At 39.5% G+C, this 16,595-nt stretch overlaps 2 long non-coding RNA genes across 2 annotated transcripts; both read right to left on the minus strand.

The window, feature by feature from the left end:
* Positions 1–328: 328 nt before the first annotated feature.
* On the minus strand, positions 329–4,591 carry LOC124144379. Its single transcript, XR_006862408.2, has 4 exons — positions 4,562–4,591; positions 2,948–3,008; positions 1,798–1,866; positions 329–446 (listed from the first exon to the last, which is right to left on the minus strand). It is a non-coding gene; the product is annotated as an uncharacterized LOC124144379 (long non-coding RNA).
* Positions 4,592–9,077: 4,486 nt separating this feature from the next.
* On the minus strand, positions 9,078–13,276 carry LOC124144377. The gene is made up of 4 exons (XR_006862406.2): positions 13,214–13,276; positions 13,037–13,106; positions 10,290–10,355; positions 9,078–9,241 (listed from the first exon to the last, which is right to left on the minus strand). It is a non-coding gene; the product is annotated as an uncharacterized LOC124144377 (long non-coding RNA).
* Between the last annotated feature and the right edge of the window lie 3,319 nt (positions 13,277–16,595).

A 16,595-nucleotide genomic window follows, 5' to 3' on the forward strand; every position in this document is an offset into this window, starting at 1 on the left:
GAACTAGACGAATTTCAACTTATTTAAAGCTTCTTGCTTGGCAAAGGTATTCGTATCCGTTCCGTCATTGAATGGAAAAAACACGTAGAATTTCATACGTGAGCTGCGTCTCCGTAAAGTAGCGTTATAACGAACATAACTGCTCGGGTAATCGGTTTAAAATGTAAGCATAGTTCGAATCATCAATCTAACTGTATTCTGGGCACTAGGACCTGTTTATGTTTAAATTTAGAAAAGTGGAACCCCTAAAAATAAAGGGCGTGGCTCACTGAGTATCGACGTTTTAAACATAGTGTTGAAAATACATAATGAAGGAACAACAAAGATGGCGTTATCTTCGTTTATTGAAGATTTATTTCAGCCCACCAGACAACGCAGGGGTCATTCCGGTTGTGGGGTGGTTCGTGGAGGTGGGGGACCCCCTTCATTTCCGGACAGACTGGCCGCTGTAACGGAGTAACGGAAAATATTAGCTCTATCTTTCATGTAACAGGTGAGTGAGTGAGTGAGTGAGTGAGTGAGTGGGTGGGTGGGTGAGTGAGTGAGTGAGTGAGTGAGTGAGTGAGTGAGTGAGTGAGTGAGTGAGTGAGTGAGTGAGTGAGTGAGTGAGTGAGTGAGTGAGTGAGTGAGTGAGTGAGTGCGTGAGATAGTGACGCCGCTTTGAACAGTATTTCATTTTCATAGCGTGGGAGGAAAGTCCAAAGTGAAACCAGCGATCACGGATATGGTGCTGAGAATCCAAGAAACATAACCATGTGAACCGCGATCATAGGTTTGACGACTTAACCACCCGTGCTCCAATACCAGAATGAATACTAGAGACCATCTTCTATGATATACTATGATCAAACAAATCACCATATTACAAAGCGACATGTGGATTAGACTTGTACATTAATACATGGATGCTTGTCCATGGTGTAATTAACTGCGTGAAAATATATTTAGAAGATAAATTATACATCGATACCCAGCATGATAGCATCACGGTTGAATGAAGGGTTGTGCACTTATTCATCCTGTCTTGCTCTCTTTTACAATATAAAATCGTTCTCAGGTGTTTATCAATTTGGTGAAACCCACGAGCACAGGTATGGTGCTCACAAACCTAGAATCATAACCAGGGAGAATATGAGATTCGATCACACAATCATATGATTTGGCACGCCAAAGAGACAAAACTCCCAGCGAATAGCTGAGGCCCTGAGTTTATTTCATTCTCCATGAAGCTTGTCAATAAATAATCAATCAATTGTGTTCCTAAATAAACCACCAATAATTGTTCAGGAGCAACATGAACCAGGTAAAAGAAAGTGTAGACCATATTTGATGGTGGTAAAAGATTAAACAAACAAGAAATGGTTATTCGATGGTGATGTATTTGACACAGATATCATAGTTGTGTTTTGGGCCTGTAATTTGTCTCTCAGCAACCCATGATTGACGTAAAAGGCGATTATGCTTGTCGTGGGAGGCGACTAACGGGATCGGGTGGTCAGGCTCTCTGACTTGGTTAATGCATGTCATGGTATCCCAAATGCATAGATCGACTTGATTGTCTGATCCAGACTCGATTATTAACAGACCGCCGTCATATAGCTGGTATATCGCTGAGTGCGGCGTTAAACAACAAACAAACAAACCTCTCTCTCCCTCACACACACACACGCACGCACGCACGCACGCACGCACGCACGCACGCACGCACACACACACACACACACACACACACATGCGTCCAGTAACACAGGCGCCCGACATGGCCCCGCATCTACACAAGGGCAATACGACACTTACCGCATACTTCGATAAACCCCAGATCGAGACACGTGCTGCCCGTGGGACATTTGGTTTTACAAGGCTTTCCTGTGAACATACACAATAGGATGAGGATGAGGATGAGGTTCATAGACATCTTTAGAGTGGGTATAGCATTATCCACATGTACACAAAAAGTGAAGGGAAGTTAACCATTGCATGGGCGGATACCGCTTTTTAAAAAGGGGGATGCACAATTAAGCTCTATTTATTGTCTTTGGTGGTAATTTATACAGAAATAAAGATTTTTGTTCGAAATAAAAAGGGGGGTGGGGGCGGTGCGCATTCATTTTGTCCTAAGCTGTTATATAACGATTTTGTTCGAAGAAAAATCAGTAACAATTTGTCTTTCTTTTTCTTTCTTGGCTGAACGATTTATATCACCGACCCATTTAGGAAACGGGCTACATCACCAACACACTATTCTTTTTCATGCCCCCTGAGAGGGTATGTAAGACCACCTCTTTCAAAGTATATTTATATCTACCTCTATTTTTGACTGCAGAATATTTGTTAACTTTTAATATCTGGCTAAACTCGCAATAATCACCAGTAACTCGGGGAAGTGTAAATCCTGCTGGGGAACCATGCAGGTAGAAGAGGTACTGTAAGTCCCCTTGGTCCCCAGTATGGTGATCTTAACCTTGTTGCTGGCGATCTATAGCCCCATTTTTATATTGTGTCGTACCTTAATAATCAGAAATTTTTAGTGTTCTACAACTGGTTTTTAGTCAATCTGTGATATATTGCTAGTTATTATACTGTCCCTCGTCGACAGTTTTTATAACTATTGTATAACTTGTTCAAGTCACATTATGGCTGAAATATTGCCGACGTGACTTTAATTAAACTCACTCACTCACTCACTTTGTCATGAATAAATAGATCAACAAATAGGGTTAAGTGGTCAGACGTGCACATCACGTGTTATCGTACCCGGTTTGGAACATGTTCATAACATCCACCACCGGTTTGTCAACACCTATAACTCTCTGGGGTTGTGACATAGCTGAAATATTGCTGACATAAAACAGAAGAACATTCATATCAGAGAATTATGTCGTCAAAATACGATGGTTCGAGTAACACACTGATCAATCTTGCTTCCTTGAAAAGTAAATATCCCTACCCTCAGCATGTTCAACGCCCAGAAGGAAAAGCATCAACAACAGTTGTCGGAACATGGTGATCTGAAAAAAGATGATAAAATCAGTTATATTTTGAGTATACTTTTTTATCCTGTTACCCGGGTTCAATTCCTTACATGGGTACAATGTGTGAACCTCGTGTGCCCTGCCGTTATATTGCTAGAATATTGCTAAGAACGGCGTAAAACCATATTCATTCACTCTTTATATCTTGTTATATCATACAAAAAAAAGAAAACCCCTAGTCATAGTGGCTAAAAAAACAAACAAGTGAGTGAGTGAGTTTAACGACGCTTTTAACAGTATTCCAGTTATATCGCGGCGTGTTAGCTTAATGTAGGAGGATAGCCCGAAGTGATGCAGGTCTCAGACGTTTACCACTTCGTTGAAACCCACGAGCACGGATATGGTGCTGACTTAGAAACATCATCAGCCAAGAAACGTTTTAATAACGCTTGTAATTGTTTGGTCAAATCCAATTTCCAAGTGTTTAATTTCTCTTGCCAGGCAGTTTGTATTTGCATCAACATGTTCTGTCAGATGTTATCAACTGTCAACTGGATACCTCAATCTGTATGATTTGTGAGATATCCGATGATACAGCAAGATTTAAAAGTGAAATGAATAGTTCTTGAAGGATGCTGAAATATGATTCCATTATTTATTTGTGGTTGGTGACGAAACATTGTTTTCTCATGGATCACACCATATTTTCCCATTACATGCATATGAAATACAGAAAACGCTTTCTCATTTGAGAGAACATGTCTTACACATGCCTTACACATTCAACGTAACATATGCATATGTATCCCCCTACTCGTGACTTTCTGGCAGACATGCAAGTGAGAATACCTCAGGAAGCTTTTTGTTTGAAACTATTTTCTTGTCTCAGTCCCTATACTTTATTGTCTTTAATGTTGTATTATGGACCATTGGGTTCCGTTTTCAGTGAAGCCCCGTCATCAGATTCCCTGTGAATTCGTCCGGAATGAAAACATTCCTGATTAACCAAGCACGAGTTTGTGAGTATGTCCGTTTTATTACATATACTACACTAAAGAAGTTAAAGAACACCCGACTCTTTTATTGTACTACAGTTAACCTATCATAGCACATAATTCTATGAAAGAATTGCGTGTTCCGTAACTTATTTTGAGTAGTATATGTACGTCCCTGTTGGTATTGTCCATAATGTTGGGTGTTCGGATAAACGGGGTCAAGAATAACGAGTTACTACGACGGTATTTTACAGTCCGTTTAGAATACCCACCTTAAGAATATGAGATATTAACATATTCCCACCTTCGTAACACTGGACCAAACAATACTTACTTTTACGTTTTTAATCTAAAGGTGTTTATACTTGAACCAACTCAGGTGTGAAATCATGACGCCATAATGACGCTATAATGAACAGGAACATATTGACGCCACATCAAGAAATTCAATAAACAAATTCTCCCCGTGAACATGATTAAACATATTCACATCGTTGTCAAAACATGATTAATACGTATATAATTAACACCACTAAAATTGATAATACACTAGTTCATATCGCTGTTAATACTTTATGCTTACTTAAGACCTACCTTGTCAAGTGGTGTTACATGTAACATATGTGCTAATAATAAGCAGGGTATAGTATATGTGCGACATTAAAATATGTTCAATATAATCAATTACTATGCATTGCTCTTAATTATCCTTCACAACGATATAGTAATAAATTTCATAAGGCATGCCTTGAATTGACGTGAGGCATTTGCGAACAATGAGTACGAAGATCAAAGGTCTAGCCGACTAAACCGCACTGGTGGACCTATTATACACTTTAGATTGAAACTTCTTTATTCCTCTTTGAATGACCAGTAAAATCGCCTTATGTGTTTCATATTTAGATCTTTGCCTAACTATTAAGAATGACAACATTCTATCCACTAGACTTCAACTTTCCAATAATCAACTTACCTTCGACAATATTCCAACAGCTCCAGCTATTGGTGTCTACATTTCACAACTTTTAAGGTTAGATGCAACCTGCTATTTCTTGGAAGGTTACAAAGAGCGTGATACGACTCTTGGTATATGAATATATTAAATACAGACTTGGCTTGTCAAAACATATGATTAACTATGGACGGAATATATCACTTGAAAGAATACAAAGAATTTGTCCATTCTGTAACTCTGCAATAGAAGACGAAATACATTTTACCTTTGAATGTCCTTATTATGCAGAATTACGTACTAAATATATACCAGAATGTTTCTTATCTAAGACGAGTAGAATAGCTTTTGTTTCTATTTTGTCATCGAATGATGCCGATGTAATGTTTAAACTGTCTTTATTTGTAAAACATGGGATGGAACTACGAAATAACATGTTGAGTGGAAATTCATAATTTTAATTACCTCACCCTAGAAAGTCCTCATGATTATCACCGATTGTTAAATGAATGTTATATTTATATAATTTTTGTTGTATCTCCCAATCTGTAAATTCTCACCCACTGTATTTATCTGAACTTGTATATGGGCCGATGGCCTTTGATACAATAAACATCTTTGACTTTGACTTTGACTCTTGGTATCAAAAGTAGTTAGATCAGGGTTACAACATTCAAGGCATACTAAGCTTTTAAAATGTTTATGGTAGAAGCCATTTCCAAATTTGACGCTTTGGTGATAAAAAAATATGTCCGATGCAATGCCTAAATTTGACTTGTGCCACATATTCCCGTGTTTTATTTTCAGGTAAACAATTGACCTGCCTTTGTAAGTGTTTGTGACGGGTGTTACTGGTGAGGCAGGATTCGCGCACCTTTTCGAGATCATCTTGTATGATCACTATTTGAGAGTGATTCATAAACACGTGCTCATGATATAGCCAAAATCGTACAATATACTCTTCTTTTTGCAGTGACAACTTTGGAATAATGAAAACGGTTAAATCACTTCTATTTAATCGAACTGTTGGGATTGCCTATTGACCTGGGCCTACATTAGCTCACCTTTTTGTGAAAATTTAAAATGTGTGTCGCCGGGGGACTGCAGAGATTGTCTGTCTTTTTAAAATGACGAAAACAAAGGAGAATTGGCATGGCCGAGTTGATGGGAACATTTAACCGGCAGTAGATTTACTTCGAAATGTTTCTTCACATAATGTCAAACACTCACTAAACACCACCACAATACAATGACCTTCCCAAATCCAACATGACTGTCATGTCAGCTTGCAATTACACTCAAAACTATCAAGGTATTTATGTTACTGTTCTACAAGTACATTGTACCATAAATTAGAGTGGATTTGACATTAGAGAATGTCATGCTTGGAAGCACAATGTTAACTCTAGAAGACTGAAGTAACTTCTTTGAGAGGCATTTAGAAGTTGGAGTACTAATTTAGGATAAAATATAGGGATGAACGACTTCTTCATTACAATTGGGAGCGACGTTTCGGTGTATGTTCTAACGCCGCTGGTTGATGACGGTGTTAGAACCTCCGCTTCTAATTGTAATAAAAGGTGTTCATCCATATATCTTATCCTTACCTAGTACTCCAACTTCTAAATGCCTCTCAAAGAAGTTGTCCATCCTCATATCTTATCCTTACTTAGTACTCCAACTTCTAAATGCCTCTCAAAGAAGTTGTTCATCCACATATCTTATCCTTACTTAGTACTCCGACTTCTAAATGCCTATCAAAGAAGTTATTCATCCATATATCTTATCCTTACTTAAGACTGAAGTAGTTAGGTTCAGTAAGAATTTTCTTTCGAAGAAACAAATCGTTCCTTATGAATATGGATCAGAGTTATGGCGTTTCTTTGAGTCTTGGACAATTGAATTGGTCCAAACGTACGCCACTAAAAGCGTTCTTGGTTTAAAACAATTTACCACAAACGTGATGGTCTGTGCAAACTGCGAGCCTATATCACTGCAGATATGTCAGTATATCAGATTGAATACATAATGGTTACAGATTCTTTTTTTTCTTTTTTTGGTTACAGATTCATTCGATGTATAATGACAGACTTCGTAGAAAATGTTACAATATAATGGTTCGTGAAAACCTTGATCCTAAGAACTTGGCAGAGAACGTCAACTACATTAAAATGAATGTGGATAAGGTTATATATGATATACATTTTCGCCATCAATAATGCAAACTCTTTGGGATATGCAATTACAGATATAATGTTAATTTGTGTCCCCTCCAACAGTATATTTGAAAGCATTACTGATGCCTTAAATGTTATAATCCTGATGGAACGCCTGAGCAACAGTCGTATGTCGCTCTTAAAAATCTCCTTGGAAAGAGCATGCTGGATTGTCCCTCAAAAGTTGTGAAACGTAGACACCAAGGGTGTTTCTAAAATATTGGTCGATAAAAAGGGAAAGTTGACAATGGGAAAGTTGAAGTCATCCGTCCTGCAACACTGCCCTGTCATTATATCGTGGTACCTTTATGAAACAACAGATCTAAATATGAACTGACGCCGCTTTGAACATTGTTTCAGTTAAATCACAGCGGGTCTGCTTGATTTGGGAGGAAAGCCGAAGTGGTCTAGATCTATGTCTTAGACATTTACGCCATAAGTGAAACCCACTGGCGCCGGCATTGTTTTGACACTTCGTCATTTAGAAATATTGGGAGTTTACACGACTTTATTAATTAACCCTATAGATTCCTAATGACACCAACAACTAAACCACTTGGAATGAAGTCTAGACTTAGGAGAATTTAATGATCAAACAGTTTATGCCGTTTATTTAAGCTAAACTGCCGAGCAAAAAAACGCACGCACCCATGTTTGATGGTGGTTGCTGATGACACAAACAAGACAGTCATTCCATAGGGATGTATTTGATACAGGTATCATAGTTGTGTTTTGGAGCTTAACGTTTTAATAATGTTGGTAATTTTTTCATCAAATCAGTTTGCAGGTGTTTCATTTCTTTTGCCCGGAAGTTGAAATACCCGGGTTGTTGAAATGTGATGTGTGAGTGAGTGAGTTGGGTTTAACGTCGCTTTTAACAGTATTCCAGTTATATCACGGCGTGTCATGATCAGCTTAATGTGGGAGGAAAGCCCGAAGTAATGCAGGTCTCAGACGTTTACAACTTCGATGAAACCCACGAGCACGGGTATGGTGCTGACAAACCTAGAAACATAATCGGGGTGAACCGGGATTCGAACCCACAATCATAAGTTTCTGGCGTGCCCAAGGGACTCAACTCTGCACAGAGAATTGCGGCGCCTCAGACGACTGGGTCATCATCTTACGCGATATTCCAGTGTGCACTATTTCATTTTGGTGTGTTAACTTAGAATATTTGACGACATTAGCACTTGGCGCTACTCGTCTCTCTGCGGAGTTGCGTCTCTTAGGAGAGTCAGGATCCGTCCGAATATCAGTTTCTCTTTGGTTTTATCCTTAGTTTGTCAGGACCGCACCCGTGCTCGAGGGTTTCACCATAGCGGTTCAGCGTACAAAACTGAAACGCTAAAAAACAGCATTGAACTCAACTCATTCATTCACTCAATCACGCTTACCTCATTTCTAACTGAGTAGAGCATAGCAACCTATTTCGTTTCACAGAAATATCAGTTATTGCTCCAACTGACATATCTAAAAATATTGGAAACTACTCGATTCTGATTCAATCATCGGTTTCAAATCACATATAACCACCTCTAATCGAAACAACTGATTTGAAGGACGCAAAAGCACATCGGTTCGTTTCGCGGTTTCAAATTCATTTTAGCGCGGTCAAATCTACATGTAATATAGCATCGAAAACATTGTATTAACACGTGTATCTGTGTTGTTAACGTTAATGTCGATGAACGTGTCCATAACGGTCGTGTAGCCTAGTGGTTAAAGTGGTAAAAGCGTTCGCTCGTCACGCCGAAGACCCGGGTTCGATTTCCGACATGGGTACAATGTGTGAAGCCCATTTCTGGTGTCCCCCGCCGTGATATTGCTGGAATATTACTAAAAGCGGCATAAAACCATATTCACTCACTCAATAACGCACGTGCATATATATGTATGTGGTTCGAACTCGTATGGCGATCACAGATGACATTACAAGAAGTTTTCCGAAATTCGTTTTATTTGAACACTTTTGAAAGAAATCAAGCCATCAGGGTCATGACCGTTCTGCCTGCACAGAAGAAACCACTCGACACTGTTATTTCCCGCCCGGAAATCCCCCTGGGTTTCCAAAACCAAAACCGGTGTCGTCATCTCCCATTTGTGCTGCAAACAAAGAAAATTACGAAAATAATTCAATGTAAACAAATGCAATTGATAAACACGGTATTCATCACTACTGCTACGTCGTAATAACATCGTCAACACGTGTAGTGACGTATGATTTGTTGTCTGTTAGTCAGAGACCATTATTACCTGCTTAAAGCGGTTGTAACAGTGCCCGCCCACCACCACCAAATTGCAACTAACACGCACCATTTTAATTATGGAAACACATTTGTCCAAAACCTGATATCTAAAATACAATCTGTCAGTTGAAAACAGGAGTGGCCCATTGGCTTTTCTGGAAGCATTCGTAAAATGTGCTTGTAAAGTAGACAGCAAAAGGAAAAAGACCATGTAGCTATCTGATTATGTAAAATATTTTACGAATGCTTCCAGCATGGTTAAATTCGCACTCCAGTTTTCGACAAACACCTTGTTTTTACATTCCATCATACACCTGGACGGCATATTACTTTGGTGCAGGTGCGTGTATATACAACACCACTTTTTAAAAAGGTATTTATGGTATATTTAAATGCTAAAGTCTCAAAGAGCATTTTATACCATTTACATACGTGAACATGAAACTATCCTTTCCTTATCAATTAATTATAATATCGTGCTGGTGATACCGTCTGTTGTCTCCAGGCCTTGTGTAATTGTAATGAGTCATGGATGGTTCAGTGGTATCAAGCATCGAAATTTACTATGCCGAGTTATGTCCCTTAGACAAAGCAGGATCCGTAAACATCAAGTCTATGTGTCACCTTGGGCTTTTAGACTTACATAGTTCACTCACTCATCCGTGTACTAAATGCATGCCTGTATGTTTCCTTGTTTTATAAAAGGGTCATATTATTGGTGATGTCTTCTACGACCAAGCAAGATTAATATTTACATTTTGAAAATATCAATTATGTGAAGTAAAGCACTCTGTGAAGATAAAGATTTACAAATATATTCGCTATGATTCGCGTACTAATGAATCACTGCCGGCGATCAAAATAAACTTTTTTAAAAACGAGTGAATGTATAAGGTTAAACTTACAGCACACGTCACCAGTTTCTGTGGGCGTACAGATCTGTCCAGCTGGGCAATGTATGGAACAAATGCCTGGAAATAAATAAAACACAAACTACGTGTACTCTGTCGAGAAGCTTAACATCGAAGTGACGTGTATATGACAGCTTTACTTCCACAAAAATAAACAATATAAACATAAACCATAATAAACAATATCTGCTTCATATAGACTCGAGGAAGTTTGTTTTAGTTACTATAATTTTCGTTCCTTGAGGTGGTCTGGTGGTTAAAGTGTTCGCCCGTCACGCCGAAGTCCCGGGTTCATATCCCACTTTGGTACAATGTGTGAGGTCCAATTTTTGGTATCCATCGTCGTGAATTTGCTAGAATAGGGTTACACGCGGCGAAAAATCACATTCACGTCTTTAATACTTGCTTCATTTTGCCCCGCAGAACGTCACAAACGGTTTGAGTATGCCCAACAGTTAAAGCGTTCCCTCGTCACGAAGAAGTTCCATGTTTGATTTCCCATTTGCGGGATGTCACTTGTGTTGTACCAGCTCTAAAAAGACTCAATCATAACTGACTGCAGCTGCGGTTTTCAAGCACATTCAGTCACATTTCAAGTAGCTGCACTGTTTTGACCTTGCTCTAGTCATGTATCTATGTCATGATCTACTGAACCGATGGCATTATTTGTGTATCATATTTACATAAAAATACAGGTAATTTAGAAATAAAATAAAATATTGTATCCAATATAAGTGTGTCACGTGACAGTGTGGTTCACAAGGGTGTAAAACATGGCGATAAAGTCGTGATTGAAAAAGAAAGTGTCACCTGTCATGAATGACTTGGCTCACAGTTAGGCAATCATACCAAATAAAACGAGGAGAACCCGTACAACATATGGCGTCAGTTTATACGTCGTCCCCTGCTGTGTCTTCACAGCGGGGGTCCACGTGATAAATCTATATGATATGACGACCAGGGACTCATTTCCTTGTACTAGATGTATTAATCAACTGCAGCGACACTTCGGTATCTCGAAGTCCTTTGATCCATCATGTCGGGTTATCCGTAGCTCGACCCAAGCCGATTTATGGTTCATGTTGCAGTTATTACATACTTCACCCAATCGGGTTACAAAAGGAAATTTAACAATGTTTTTATTTATCCCCGTTGATGTGAATCTAAGTTCATTCATTCTCATTTTACTACGACTGAAAAATATAATTCCTGCTCATTAATATCAGTGATGGTTTTGTTAATACCACTATTACAACAGCTACAATTAAACTACAAAGGCAAATCTCAAATCAGAAAAAATGATAGGTTCTCAACCAATTGTGACGCAGAAGATCTAAGGAGGTGAGTTGAAATGGATTTACATGCGTTCAATATTATTTCACTCATGTAGCGACGTGCATGTACATGTGTGTGTATGTGTGTGTGTGTGTGTGTGTGTGTGTGTGTGTGTGTGTGTGTGTGTGTGTGTGCTTGTACTGGTCCTGGCTCATGTCGGTTTTATAGTGAGATGTATTGAAGCAGTTTAACATGGATAAATCCACTCAGACACAGTGTACCGACTCCGAGCCGACCAGTCCTAGTTATATCCCCTTAATGCTCAGCACTTGGCAGGGTAACAATTACGTTTCACGCCTTTTGAAATGACGCGGCCATTGGATCGAAACCATCGACCTTCCCCTTTCCGGTCAGACACTATATCCACAACATCGCGGAGGCTGCTACAGGTCCAAAGAAGATATGATGTAATATGCAAATTTTACATCATATGGTCGCCAGAAGAAGCATAAATTAAGAAACAATTGGAACCAATTCCGAACTCAGCGAGTGGTGCCCTATATGTTCAATGTCTGTGATTTGCAGACATTGGAACAGATTTCTGCAAACACAAAATGTAAAGATCGCTCTCGGTTAACAAGTCCATGATATATTAATCAGAAATCAGGCTTTACGAAATCGGGCCCAAACACCCTATTAACTCGGTGTTCACTTGTGCCAGGTAACCGCAGTTCAAGTTACTAGCTAATCTGGATGCTCGGTGACCACTTGTTCTCTCTGGACTTTCTAGGTAGTCGTGGACGTGTAGATGTCATAACGAACATCATGTGAACGTCAATGTAAGGCAACGTGACATATTTGGGTGTGTGTCTGTAATGATATTGGAATGGATAACTATGACTGCCAGAACGCCACCGCACGTTGTCCATGGAAGGTTCACTGGACAGTACTACCGGAACTGGCGCCGCCAAATGTTGTGCCGTTTGCCTTTTAACACGATAACTCGTTCCCACCCTGCACGTATCGTAACTGACAACCTCAAGCAGCAGAATACCACTAGAAAGCAATTCCCAGCCATGAGTCCTGACCCTTCCCCCGCAGAGCACGTCCGGGACATGATCGGGAGACGTGTACAACGACGTCAAAGGACAACTGCTACGTCAGCCGAAATGAGCGAGGCGCTGAAGGAAGAAGGACAAGACTCCCCCAAATTGTCATTGAGAGATTGATTTGACATCCCTCGCCGCATAAACGAACGTTTGATCCATATCACGTCATCTCAAACGTTGATATTTTTACATTTGACCCCTTCGTCTCTCTTGGTTGTCTGCGCTCTTGAAATTCACCGCCAGCATGTTCTGTCCTTCCTTGTTCGTATCCATCGATAAACATATCTTTGTATTTCTATATTTTCGAATATCCCCTAATTCTGTGTAAGAGTACAGTTAGGTAAAAATAAAACGTACCTTCAACGTCTGGCGCTACCATTGTTACAACCAACATCAGATACATCACAATCCTTGTCATCTTGGCAGTCTGGTGAAGAGGGATATGCTTAATGAATTATCGAATTATATAATTATGTAGTTTTTAATACATTAACATTTGCAGTTTAGAATACATTTAGTATGAATCTGACTGACCATTCCGTCTTCAGTGGCTGGTTCACGCTGCACGTACTGTCGTCAGCATCAACAAGCCTCAAGTGGGAGTGTTTGTGTGACACATGTTACATACATCAACGTATGACAGCCCACAACAATCAATAATTGTAATTTGTATATACTTTTTAATTTGACGTTTACACGATTCACGGCTTTTACGTTGGACGAGACGTCGGCCACATGACCGTGAAATTGACGTTCATAAGTGTATGACCGACACAATTTGACGTTCGTACGTTTTTCACAAGAATGCGTTCTTGAAATGACAATCACTGACGAACTACTTACACATTTCTGGCGAAATCCCTGGGAATTCCCTAGCACGAATACATGCAGAAGCGTTCTTTCTGATCATTTAGACCCTTTGATCTCGAACTAAGCGTTTTACTATACATTGAGAAACGTAAGAGTGTTTGACTGCATGATCGTTCACGAATATACCCGCTACGACCCATCCTAGTGAACAAAACGAAGAAATGCACATCCAAAGTATCGTAGTGTCGACTCGATCCGTGTCTAGGCTGACAGCGATCATAGTTTACAGCAATCGACGAACTGACCTTAGTGTCTGTTTGACACATCTTTAATCACCTTTCAGTGATCGGCCAGTTGATCAATGATGACAAAAACATGTAACCGCCACAGGTTCCAAAACAATCTCTCCCGTCACGTTTATCGTGTCGGCCATTTTGACGTCTTGTACTTGATGTAAATGTATTACGACGCGCTGTCATTATGACGGACTTCCTGGGGTAGTTCGTAACAGACCTTTCTCATCTAATTGATGATATTGTTCGAATACATGTGTTGTGCCAGATGTTTCAGAAGAGCAAGTTGTGCATACATACGCTCATGTCACATCTCCTCTTGAGGGACTATTTTATTCCGCGATACAGCCGGTTGTTGTATGGCTGTTAGTGTAAACATGAAGCCACACGTACTAAATATAATTGTGTATAGATCTAGGTATACATCATGTGAGGTAAAAACTGTGATAAAAAATATAAGAATTAACTTTCATTGTATTTCTGTGTATGTTCCGACGTTCATACAGTTTGGACCTCACTCTATGAAGGTTCATACTCCAATGAACTCACACAAAGTGAAGGTCAATTCTTAAAAGTAGCAAAAGAGACACAACTACCCTGCATTTGTTTAAGATTCGGAGTTTATATAAAGGTACTATTAAGACCTCTTATTGAGAATTCTTTTTGGTTCAGTACGAACACGCTTATAACGAACTGACGGATAAAACAAACCGCTTTTTGGCCCCGGCCATTTGCTGTATATATGCTGCATACATACTTATAACGAACTACGGTTGTGACGAATAAAAAAGGTGTTCCTTTTGAGCTCGTTATAAGCGAAGTTTAATAAATATGATTCAAACCTGGGAGATTTCGAATAATTCCTAGCATAAGTAGACTATGCAAATCTTGTTCTTAAACGACGCTAAGACAAATGCCGTGTGTCTGGTTTGTGCTGGAACTTACTTACTTACTTACTTTGGAGATTTAACGTGCGCTTTCCGACTGATGCATATTTCGCACACGGGCCCGGCCAGGCCATTTAATGTGTTTCCGAAAGGGGCGAAAGTGGTGTGTGCAACCCAAGAGGGGGCTTTAGGGGTTGCTTATAAAGAATTTGAGAATTTTGAGATTTGGAATAGATGCCGATTGGGTTGGGGAGGAGAACTAAGGGAGCTGGGTATGGTGGATGTTTGTTTGTTTATGTGATTTTGATTTGGTAGGTTATTGTGTTTTATTAGTTCCGTTTTGATTAAGAATACGCCTAAGGCCTTGAAGTTTTCTAGTTTATTTTGTGGGTTTAGTATAATTGCTTCTAGAGAGAGAGCCTTGTTTAGATTGAGGGTGGTTTGTAATGCGGTTCGATGTGTTAGGTAGTGTGTGCAGTGGATGAGTGCGTGTTCTGGGGTTTCTAGTTGTTTGCAGTGTGGGCAGTTACCTGTAGTGTTTTTTTAAAAAGAATTTAGGTGGTTATTTAGGTTGGTGTGTCCTGTTTGGAGTTAAGTGATTACTCTGTCGATTTTTTTTGATGGGTGGAGAATTTTTGGTTGGTTAGTGGTTTGCTGAGCACGTTTTTGATTTGGCTATTTGAGTTTAGATATAGGTTATGCCATTTTTGTGATTTTTTGCTTGTTTACACTTTTAATTTCGGATTTTGAGATGGGTAAGTTTAAGCTTATTTCTGGGATTTTGAGGGATAGTTTAGCTGCTTTATCGGCGTTTTCATTACCGTATATTCCTACGTGGGCGGGTATTCACAAGAAGGTTATTTGTTTGCCTGCCTTAGTTAGGTCGTTGACGCTTTTAAGTATTTGATTTATTAATTTAGGTCGGTTTTTGGTATTTTTGTTTTGGAGGGCTTGCAGTCCACTTAGGGAGTCGGTAAGTATTAGGATTTTTTGGGTGGTTTTTGGATTCTTGATTATGGAGGGCTGAGGCCATGCCCATTAGTTCTGCCGTGAATATTGATTGGTTGTTTGGGAGTTGGAAGGATTGTGTGGTTTTAGTTGGTTGTGTGGTATGGACTCCGAAACCTGTGTGTTTGAAGGTCGGATCTGAGGATCCGTCCGTGTAAATGTGACACCAATTTGGCCAATTTTCGTGTATGTATGCTAGTGTGGTAGTTTTAGCTATGTTTGGGTCGGTTTGTTTATTTATTTGGCTAGCTAGTGTTGTGTCTATTTTGGGTATTTTAAGTTTAGGGGTGAAGATATTTGATTGTTTGCAGTTTTGTTTAAGATTTTTAATTTGGTGTTCATTTAGGTAGTTTGTTATTCTTTGGGATATTGGGGTAAGTAAGGGGTGTCTACGAGCTAGAGCTTGGTTTTTGGGGCTGATGTTTTGGTTTATTAAGTTTTGGATGAGAGGGTTTGATTGGGACGCGGCCCAGAAATTTAAGCTTAGCTGTTCCCTGCGTAGACTTAGTGGCATTTCTCCTGTTAAGGCCTGAAGTGAGGTGTAGGAGGTGCCATGTTGGGTGCGTGTAATTAGTTTGAGAGCCTGATATTGTATTGAGTCAAGTTTTTTAGAAAGAGAGTTGTTTAGGGTGTTGTATATGGCGCAGCCGTAGTCTAGTCTAGTCTAATTGGTGATATGTAGAGAGAGAGAAGGGTATCTTTGGAGGCTCCCCAGTTAGAGCCAGTTAGGCATCTTAGGGTGTTTAGGTCTTTACTGCATTTAGTTGTTAGGTTTTGGATGTGAGCATCCCAGGTGAGATGTTCATCGAAAATAAGTCCTAAGAATTTGGTTTGTTTTTGAAATTTGATTGTTTGATTGTTTAGCTGGAGGATTGGGGAGGCGGGTTTCATATTTTTATGTTTGAATACTATTCCTGT

The sequence above is a fragment of the Haliotis rufescens genome, unplaced genomic scaffold, assembly GCF_023055435.1.
Source record: "Haliotis rufescens isolate VD_foot unplaced genomic scaffold, xgHalRufe1.0.p SCAF_10, whole genome shotgun sequence".
In the NCBI taxonomy this organism is placed as follows: Eukaryota; Metazoa; Mollusca; class Gastropoda; order Lepetellida; family Haliotidae; genus Haliotis; species Haliotis rufescens.